The sequence below is a fragment of the Chelonia mydas genome, chromosome 8, assembly GCF_015237465.2.
Source record: "Chelonia mydas isolate rCheMyd1 chromosome 8, rCheMyd1.pri.v2, whole genome shotgun sequence".
Classification (NCBI taxonomy): domain Eukaryota; kingdom Metazoa; phylum Chordata; order Testudines; family Cheloniidae; genus Chelonia; species Chelonia mydas.
Genome location: NC_057854.1, coordinates 105,781,708 through 105,791,270, shown reverse-complemented (window position 1 = coordinate 105,791,270; position 9,563 = coordinate 105,781,708).

Genomic DNA, 9,563 nt, shown 5'->3' with positions numbered 1-9,563 from the left:
GTGTTTTCAGTGTATGGGTAAATTTATTGGGGTGTTTGTGGGTGTGGGTGTGTTTGTGGGGTGTGGGTGAGCATAAGGGGGTGTCTGTGGGTGTTGGTAAGTTTATTGGGGGTGTGGGTGAGTGTAAGGAGGTATTTCTGGGTGTGGGTGAGATTTTTGGGGTGTGGGTGAGTTTATTGGGGTGTTTATGGGTGTGGGTGAGCATAAATGGGTGTTTATGGGTGTGGGTGAGTTTATTGGGGGTGTTTGTGGGGCACGGATGAGTTTATTGGGGTGTTTGTGGGTGTGGGTGAGCGTAAGGGGGTGTCTGTGGGTCTGGGTGAGTTTATTGGGGGCTGTTTGTGGGGTGTGGGTGAGCGAAAGGGGGTGTTTCTGGGTGTGCGTGAGATTTTGGGGGTGTGGGTGAGTTTCTTGGGGGTGTTTGTGGGGCATGGGGGGAGCTGTGGGGTGTCTACGTGCACATGTGGGGGTGCAGCAGTACGAGACCGCTCTCTGCCTGACCTGCAGTACCCAGCGTGTCTCTTGGCCAGCGAGAGCTGCCAGGGAGAATGGAGTGGGCCCTTAATCTCTCCCTATACGTTTAATTAATGGGCTGCAGTGCTCACTGTGTGCGGCTGCCTTAATTGGTACAAGCTGCACACGCTGTGGAGCCTGGAAAAACACATTTGGAAATGAAAAATATATTAAGCAGCAAACAAATCAGTGGCTCTTAATGAGGCTGGTTCAGGGCCGTCTGTCCCGTGGGGCCCCAGCTCACACAGACGCTGCCGCCTGCCGGGGGCCTGCTGGGGGCCTGCCATGCCCTGCTGGCGTGGAATGCTCCCGGCGCCCCCCGGCTCCGTCGTGCCGGCAGGCGTGCGGTGCGTGGCTGGGAGCAGCCGCACTCCCGGTCCTCTCGGTAACGGAGCCGCCAGCACCTTGTCCCCGGGCAGGGCTGCCGGGGGGCCTGTCTCCCCGGTTTGCTGGGCGGTGTCAGCACGGGGCATCTCCGTCAGCCCACGGGAAGAGCTGGCGATGGCCCAGTGGCTGGGCCTGTGGCAGGCTCGGGGGACCAGGCAGCAGGCTCCCGGGGCAAAGGAGGGCCGCAGGCAGCACCAGGCTTGGTTGACGCTGTTGGTTTTGCAGGCCGCTCTTTACGCGGTGCGTGTGGCAGGGGTGGGGACAGGCCCAGGCCTGACTTGCATGCTGGGGCTGGGGGCCAGCGCTGCCTTGCTAAGGACTCTAATTGCCTCGGCTGTGCACAGAACATTAGCTGCTCTGCCCGGCAATTTACACCAGGGGAGACAAAGTCATAACTCACCCAAGAAACAATCTGCCAGGCTCTGCACGAGGAGCAAGGTGGCCCAGCCTGTCACCCAGCCCTGCATCAGGCTGACGGACGCTGGCCCAGCTGCCCCCCCCCGCACACACACACAGCCCAGACCTCCCCTGGAGCTGCAGGGGAGCCGGGGGCAGGGAAGGCGCATGAGGGCGTGGGGGCAGTGTAGGGCAGGGATGGCGCACGAGGGCATGGCGGGGTGGCGTGGGGCAAGGAAGGCGCACGAGGGCGTGGGGGGCAGGCGTGGGCCAGGGAAGGTGCACGAGGGCGTGGGGGGCAGGTGGGGGGCAGGGAAGGCGCAGGAGGGCGTGGGGGGCAGGTGGGGGGCAGAATTCTGGCTGTGCCCCACGCAGGGCAGCTCCGCTCTTGCCCTGCCCCCAGCATTGCACGGGGGCCGGGGGGACACACACGCCATGTCCTTCCTGGCAGACAGGTGCAGCTCAGCATTCCTCTTGGAGCAATCCAGCCCCACAAGCAGCGCCTGCTCTGCCCCCCCACTCCTCGCCCCACTAAGGGGGAGGGGGTCTGACACTGACAAATGGCGGGGTACACTAACCAGGGCAAAGGCTTGGGGCCGCCAGTGCTAGGCTGAAAGGCAGCCTGCCCTGTGCAAGGACGGGCCAGGAGTCACCCCCCCCCCACCAGTTCCCCTCTGGTACGGAGACAACGATCCTGACCCATCTCCCGGGGCCAGGGGGGTTGACGACGATGCTCGTTTCGACTGTGAGCTCTCTGGAGCCAGGACCAGGTCTGTGTCTATGCAGCACCCAGCGCAACACCCCTCCCCCCCGGCACCCCTGCCAGGTCAGCGCTGGCAGGAGCCAGCCTGGGGCCCGGCATGCGGGTGCCAGGCAGACACGGCACAGGGGGGAGAGGGGAGTTTATCATGCACCAGCCAGTGAGGTTCCTGTGAGTCACACGTTGCTCTGGAAGGAGCCTCCTTTGGGGTCTTCCCAGCAAATGCCGGGGCTGGGAGTGCAGCAGGAGGTGCCGGCCCAGGGGCAGCTGCTGGCTGAAGCGCTGGGGCTGCAGCCCCTTCACTGCCAGGCAGCTGGGGGGCATGTCTAGCACCGCTGCCTGGCAGTGCCTGCCGGGGCTGATGGGGTGCCCGGCATGCCCCACTGGCCAGGCAGGCTGTGCGTGCTCCTGGGGGGCTGGGCAGTGGGGAGTCGCTCTGGCGCAGGCACTGCCGGGACCAGGCATGCAGTGTGTCTGCCCGGGCCGTGGGCACCGTAATGGCTGCATGAGGGGATCTCCCCTCATGGGCACCGGCATGTCACAGCCATTCAGGGGAATTACTGCCCTCCAGTGAGTCCAGCCACACCAGGCCCCTGGGGCAGCCAAATGCTGCATGGAGAAACTCTCCCGGGGACGAGAGATCACAGAATCATAGAATATCAGGGTTGGAAGGGACCTCAGGAGGTCATCTAGTCCCACCCCCTGCTCAAAGCAGGACCGATCCCCGACTAAATTATCCCAGCCAGGCCTTTGTCAAGCCTGACCTTAAAAACTTCTAGGGAAGGAGATTCCACCACCTCCCGAGGTAACGCATTCCAGTGTTTCACCACCCTCCTAGTGAAAAAGTTTTTCCTAATATCCAACCTAAACCTCCCCCACTGCAACTTGAGACCATTACTCCTCGTTCTGTCATCTGCTACCATTGAGAACAGTCTAGATTCATCCTCTTTGGAACCCCCTCTCAGGTAGTTGAAAGCAGCTATCAAATCCCCCCTCATTCTTCTCTTCCGCAGACTAAACAATCCCAGCTCCCTCAGCCTCTCCTCATAAGTCATGTGTTCCAATCCCCTAATCATTTTTGTTGCCCTCCGCTGGACTCTCTCCAATTTTTCCACATCCTTTTTGTAGTGTGGGGCCCAAAACTGGACACAGTACTCCAGATGAGGCCTCACGAATGTCAAATAGAGGGGAACGATCACGTCCCTCGATCTGCTGGCAATGCCCCTACTTATACATCCCAAAATGCCATTGGCCTTCTTGGCAACAAGGGCACACTGCTGACTCGTATCCAGCTTCTTGTCCACTGTCACCCCTAGGTCCTTTTCCGCAGAACTGCTGCCGAGCCATTCGGTCCCTAGTCTGTAGCGGTGCATTGGGTTCTTCCGTCCTAAGTGCAGGACTCTGCACTTGTCCTTGTTGAACCTCATCAGATTTCTTTTGGCCCAATCCTCCAATTTGTCTAGGTCCCTCTGTGTCCTATCCCTACCCTCCAGCGTGTCTACCACTCCTCCCAGTTTAGTGTCATCTGCAAACTTGCTGAGGGTGCCATCCACGCCATCCTCCAGAGCACCGCCCAGCCCCAACGTCCGATTCCCACCCGTCCTGTTGGCCCGACAGGCCTGCGGACACCAGCGCTCAGAGCAGTGAGGCCACCAGCGCTCGGCTTTCTGTCTCGGGGGAGAAGGTGGCCAGCTGGGGGGCCCAGGTGCACCCCGTCCTCCCCGGCGCCTGGTGTACAATCCCCCATGCATCTCTCGTCTCTGTCGCCTGGCTGACTGGAGCACTGGCCTGGCCCTGGGTGCAGGGTCCCTTTGCAGGCCGCAAAGACTGGGGCGGAGCGGCAGCAGCTCCAGCCGGCACAGCGTCTGCCGGAGAAGGCAGAGGAGAGACACTGCCCTGGGCTGCACACGGGGAGGCTTGTGCTGGTTTCTCTCATTCCTGGAGAGCCCATTGCCGTGGCACCAGCAGCGAGGGCCCCTTCCCGGCCCTTGCTTGGGAGGGGCCGTGCCTGGCCCCAACCCAGCCCAGCCTCGAACCTGCCGCAGCCGGGGGACGGGCGCCCCTCCCCCAACCCAGCCCAGCCCCGAACCTGCCGCAGCCGGGGGACAGGCGCCCCTCCCCCAACCCAGCCCAGCCCCGAACCTGCCGCAGCCGGGGGACAGGCGCCCCTCCCCCAACCGAGCCCAGCCCCGAACCTGCCACAGCCGGGGGACAGGCGCCCCTCCCCCAACCCAGCCCAGCCCCGAACCTGCCGCAGCCGGGGGACAGGCCCCGCCTCCCCCAACCCAGCCCAGCCCCGAACCTGCCGCAGCCGGGGGACAGGCCCCCCCTCCCCCAACCCAGCCCAGCCCCGAACCTGCCACAGCCAGGGGACAGGCGCCCCTCCCCCAACCCAACCCAGCCCTGAACCTGCTGCAGCCGGGGGACAGGCGCCCCTCCCCCAACCCAGCCCAGCCTCGAACCTGCCGCAGCCAGGGGACAGGCGCCCCTCCCCCAACCCAGCCCAGCCCCGAACCTGCCGCAGCCGGGGGACAGGCGCCCCTCCCCCAACCCAGCCCAGCCCCGAACCTGCCGCAGCCGGGGGACAGGCGCCCCTCCCCCAACCGAGCCCAGCCCCGAACCTGCCACAGCCGGGGGACAGGCGCCCTTCCCCCAGCCCAGCCCAGCCCCGAACCTGCCGCAGCCGGGGGACAGGCGCCCTTCCCCCAACCCAGCCCAGCCCCGAACCTGCCACAGCCGGGGGACAGGCCCCTCCTCCCCCAACCCAGCCCCGAACCTGCCGCAGCCAGGGGACAGGCGCCCCTCCCCCAACCCAGCCCAGCCCCGAACCTGCCGCAGCCAGGGGACAGGCGCCCCTCCCCCAACCGAGCCCAGCCCCGAACCTGCCGCAGCCGGGGGACAGGCCCCCCCTCCCCCAACCCAGCCCCGAACCTGCCGCAGCCAGGGGACAGGCGCCCCTCCCCCAACCCAGCCCAGCCCCAAACCTGCCGCAGCCAGGGTACGGGCGCCCCTCCCCCAACCGAGCCCAGCCCCGAACCTGCCGCAGCCGGGTGACAGGCGCCCCTCCCCCAACCCAGCCCAGCCCCAGACCTGAGGCAGCGGGGACAGGCGCCTCTCTCCCAGCCCAGGGGCTGCTGCGGGAAGAGAGAGCTGGGGGGAGTCCTCTCTTCCTGCCATGGCCCTGGGGCAGCCTGCACCCCAAACCCCTCATCCCCGGTCCCACCCCATAGCCTACACCCCCAGCCGGAGCCCTCACCTCTGCCCCCCCCACCTGAACCCTCTGCCCCAGCCCTGAGCTCCTCATCTGAGCCCGCACCCCCAGCCAGAGCCCTCACTCCCCTGCACCCCAACCCTCTGCCCCAGCCCTGAGCCCCCTCCCACACTCTGAACCCCTCAGCCCCACCCCCGCCCCACGAATTTTGTTATGTGTCACACGTGGCCTCCATATTGGTGATTCATTCCGCACATGGGGGGAAATGAGAGGGACACTGTTTGGCACCCCAGCTTTTGTGTTAATGGAGATGGGGGCCACAGGGTTTAACTTAACCCAGCCACTGTGACATTAAATAGCCTCAGGCCAGGCTGAGGGTTTGGGATGCAGAGACCTCAGCCATGCAAAACACACCACGAAACAGCCTCTTCTCCTCTTCCCACCGGTGCAGAAGGGGGGAGTTAAAGCACTCGACAGGCGGAGTATCGAGTGAGGCTGTCAGTGTAACAACATGCCTGGGTCCCATTCCCTATAGCTGGAGACAGTTTTTAGAAGGAAAAACCCCCTTGTTGGACAGTCTGTTAGCGGGTATTAAAGACAGGACCACTGGTCTTTCGGGCCAAGAGAAGAGGTTAGTGGAGCTGGGCTGGAGCTGCTGCTGCGGCTGAAGTTGGATCCCGTTTCCTCGCCGACAGAACCAGGCGAACACACCCAAGAGGGGAGAGAAAAGAGCAGCAGAGAGAGAGGCTGCAGCGTCTGTCCCTGGGGTGTCCCTCACTTGCGCCCCCCCCCCCCAAGCTGGAGAAACACAGGCCCAGCCACTCCGAGACCTGGCAGACTCGTACCGGCTCTGGGCTGTTCAGGGCACTGCTTCTAGCTGCCGCTGGCTGGCTGCGGGCTCATAGCCGTGGTGCACAATACACAGCCTTGGCCGGCTAAGCCAGACTCGTGTTCGACAGAAGGCAAAGGAGGGGGGCAGAAAAGAACAAAGAGGGGAAGGAAAAGGACACACCAGGTGTGTGTGTGGGGCAGGGGGGGCGTATGACAGTCTCACGTCCCAGGGGACGTTGGGATTCAGCTGGAGCCAGGGAGGTGCCTCTGTGATCTGGGTCCTTCTCTCCCGCCCAGTCTGGCCAGGACAGCTCTCAGGATCAGGGGGACGAAGGCCCAGGGTACCAAGAGACGGGGGTGGCATCCGGGATGGTGCAGCTTGCTTCAATAGCCAATTTTTCTCCCCAAAGTTTCTTTCTTTAAGGACCCAGAAGGCAGTGGTGGCAGGAACAGCCCATGGCCTCATTATTTCGTCCACCTACTAGGCCTAGTTTCTGAGAAACCAATTTTGGCCCATTGATTTCTGGTCCCACCCTGTTCTTGTTCCCCCAGCATGATCTTGGCAGAGTCCTTGAGTTCTAACGGGAGGCCTTTTTGTTGGGACTAATTCAGCGCGTCTCCCTTTTGCACCTTTCCCCACCAACACTGGTTGTTATCAGTTATTGTGACATCTCAGCAATTTACATTCACATTTGACAGTTGAGCTCACAATTAGGGGAAATTTGTACGCCCAATTATTACAACGCACCTTCCTGTGCCCCGTGGGATCTGCACGCATTTCAGTGACATCTCTCTCTTGCCATTCACTGCGAGTGAATCAATCAGTCCCTTCTCCTCTGTCTTTATCTGAACACATTTAATGGCGGTGACTCATCCCACCAAACACAGAATGCTTAGCCGTGGGCTTTGGTTCCTTTCTATTTTGATTGTTGGTTGAATTACGAGTGAATATTTTATCTCTGGGATTGTGAAACTGTCACATTTCAGGTATCATTATATATTCATTTCTGCGAATCTTTTGCAAGCTTCAGAGCATACTACAAAACTATAAACCATGTAAGTACAGGGATCACTTCACTTCACCCACCACTGAAATGCAGCTGCTTCTGGAGTGGGATGCAATAGCTGTTTAACAAGGCTACGCAGCACTGTGGGGACAGGCGGACAGGAATCCTGCTAAAGGATGAGTAAATTGCAGTTACTCAGTGTGATAAAGTGGGACTGTTCTTAATGTTTCCTCTGAATAGTGTGGGGGTGCCTCAATTTCCCCTATGCAGTTCTTAAGTATCTAGGGGGTGGGGTAAGGGTGTATGATCGTTGCAGAGCCCTAGAGGGCAGGTGTGTGCAGGGGTCTGGACACAGAGAATGGCCGACACCCTGTTTCCTGGCCACTGATGGCCTGGGCCCTTCCCCCCTGCAAGGTGAGAGCTAAAGGGTTGGAGAACAAAGGAATCAGGTGACCTCCTGGCCCAGGAAAGGGACAAAGCCCAGAGGAGGAGGGGCTGGAGAAAGTTTCAGTTTGGGGCTGGCTGGGGACATGGAGTGAAGTGCAGATGGGGTTGTCTGGCTCACTGCCCCCCAAAATGGACCCAGCCGAGGGGTCCTGTTCTCTGCACCTACAAGCTCTAGTTTAGACCATGTTCCTGTCGTCTAATAAACCTTCTGTGTTACTGGCTGGCTGAGAGTCACGTCTGACTGCGGAGTTGGGGGGCAGGACCCTCTGGCTTCCCCAGGACTCTGCCTGGGTGGACTCGCTGTGGGAAGCGCATGGAGGGGCAGAGGATGCTGAAGGCTCCGAGGTCAGACCCAGGAAGGGGGAAGCCGGGTGAGCTGTGTGTCCTGCAGACAGGCTGCTCACAGAGAGGAGACTTCCCCAGCGTCCTGACTGGCTTCGTAGGGAGCAGTTCCAGAGCATCGCCCGGGGACTCCGTGACACTCAGGTGACAAATTCTGCTGCCCCTCATCTTGCAAAACAAGGGAAGCAGGAAGGCAAGGAGTAAACGGCAGGTTCCCCAGAATAGTCAAGCCAAACAGAAATCCTTCAAAGTGGAAATCTAACCATTGCAAAGCAATACACAGGAGCAGAACTCACAACAGGTGATAAGGAAGAGGAAAATCAGAATGGCCAAAATGGAGTTCGAAGAACCAGTATCTAACGGTGTAAAAACAAAAGTTTCTTTAAGTCTATCAGACTCAAGAAGTCTGGGAAAGAACTGGTGGGTCCACTGGATCACCATCGGTTAAAGGAGCAGTAAAGGAAGCGCTGGACATTGCTGAGAAGCTAAATAATTTATTTGCTTCAATCTTCAACACCAAGGATGTTGGGGAGACCTGACCCCACTTTTGCTGTATTCTGGGACCAAATATGAGGTTCTCTCTGAGACTGAGATGCAAGAAGTAGGAGTTCTGGAGCAAATTGATCATTTAAAAACCAGTCCCCAGGCCCAGATGATATAAATCAAGGAGTTTGTGAAGGAGTTTAAGTACGAAGTAGCTGATCTGCTAACAAAACTCTGCAATCTCTCATTAAAACCAGACACTGTTCCAGAGGACTGGAGGGCTGCAAATATTGTACCTATATTTTAAAAAAGGTCTCAGGGTGATCTGGATCTGACAAATTGGTAGAAACAATCATTTAAAACAGAATAGCAACACCTGGAAGATCATGATCTGGCAAGGTCTAGCCAGCAAGGGTTCTGCAAAGGAAACTTGTGTCTCTCGAATCGCTTGGAATTCTTTAAATGTATCAGTTACGTAATGGATAGAGAACTGGTTGACATGCTTTATTTCAATTCCAAAAGGCCTTTCACTGGGCCCTGCACAAGAGGCTGCTAAGGAAGCCAAGTCATCACTGGGTGAGATGCAAAGTACTGTCATGGATCAAAAATTGGCTAAAGAGACAGGAAACAGCACAGGAGTAAATGGTCAATTCTCATCCCAGCAGAAGGAGAACAGCAGGGCCTCAAGGCTCCGTACCAGGTCCCGTGCTGTTTGATATGTTTATTAACGACCTGGAAAGGGGAGCAAAATCTGCAGCTGACACAGAATTATTTAAATGAGTCAGGACCAGAGGGGCCTGGGAGAACTTCGGAGAGAGCTGAACAAGCCATGTAAATGAGCAACATGATAGCAAATGGACTCCAACATCAAATCGAAGTAATGCATGAATAAGGGTATGTCTACACTACGAAATTAGGTCGAATTTATAGAAGTCGGTTTTGTAGAAAGCGGTTTTATACAGTTGATTGTGTGCGTCCCCACACAAGTGCTCTAAGTGCATGTAGTCGGCGGAGTGTGTCCACAGTACCGAGGCAACTGTCGACTTCTGGAGCGTTGCACTGTGAGTGGCTATCCCACAGTTCCCGCAGTCTCCACCGCCCATCTGAATTCTGGGTAGAAATCCCAGTGCCTGATGGGGCTAAAACATTGTCGCGGGTGGTTCTGGGTACATATGGTCAGGCCCCC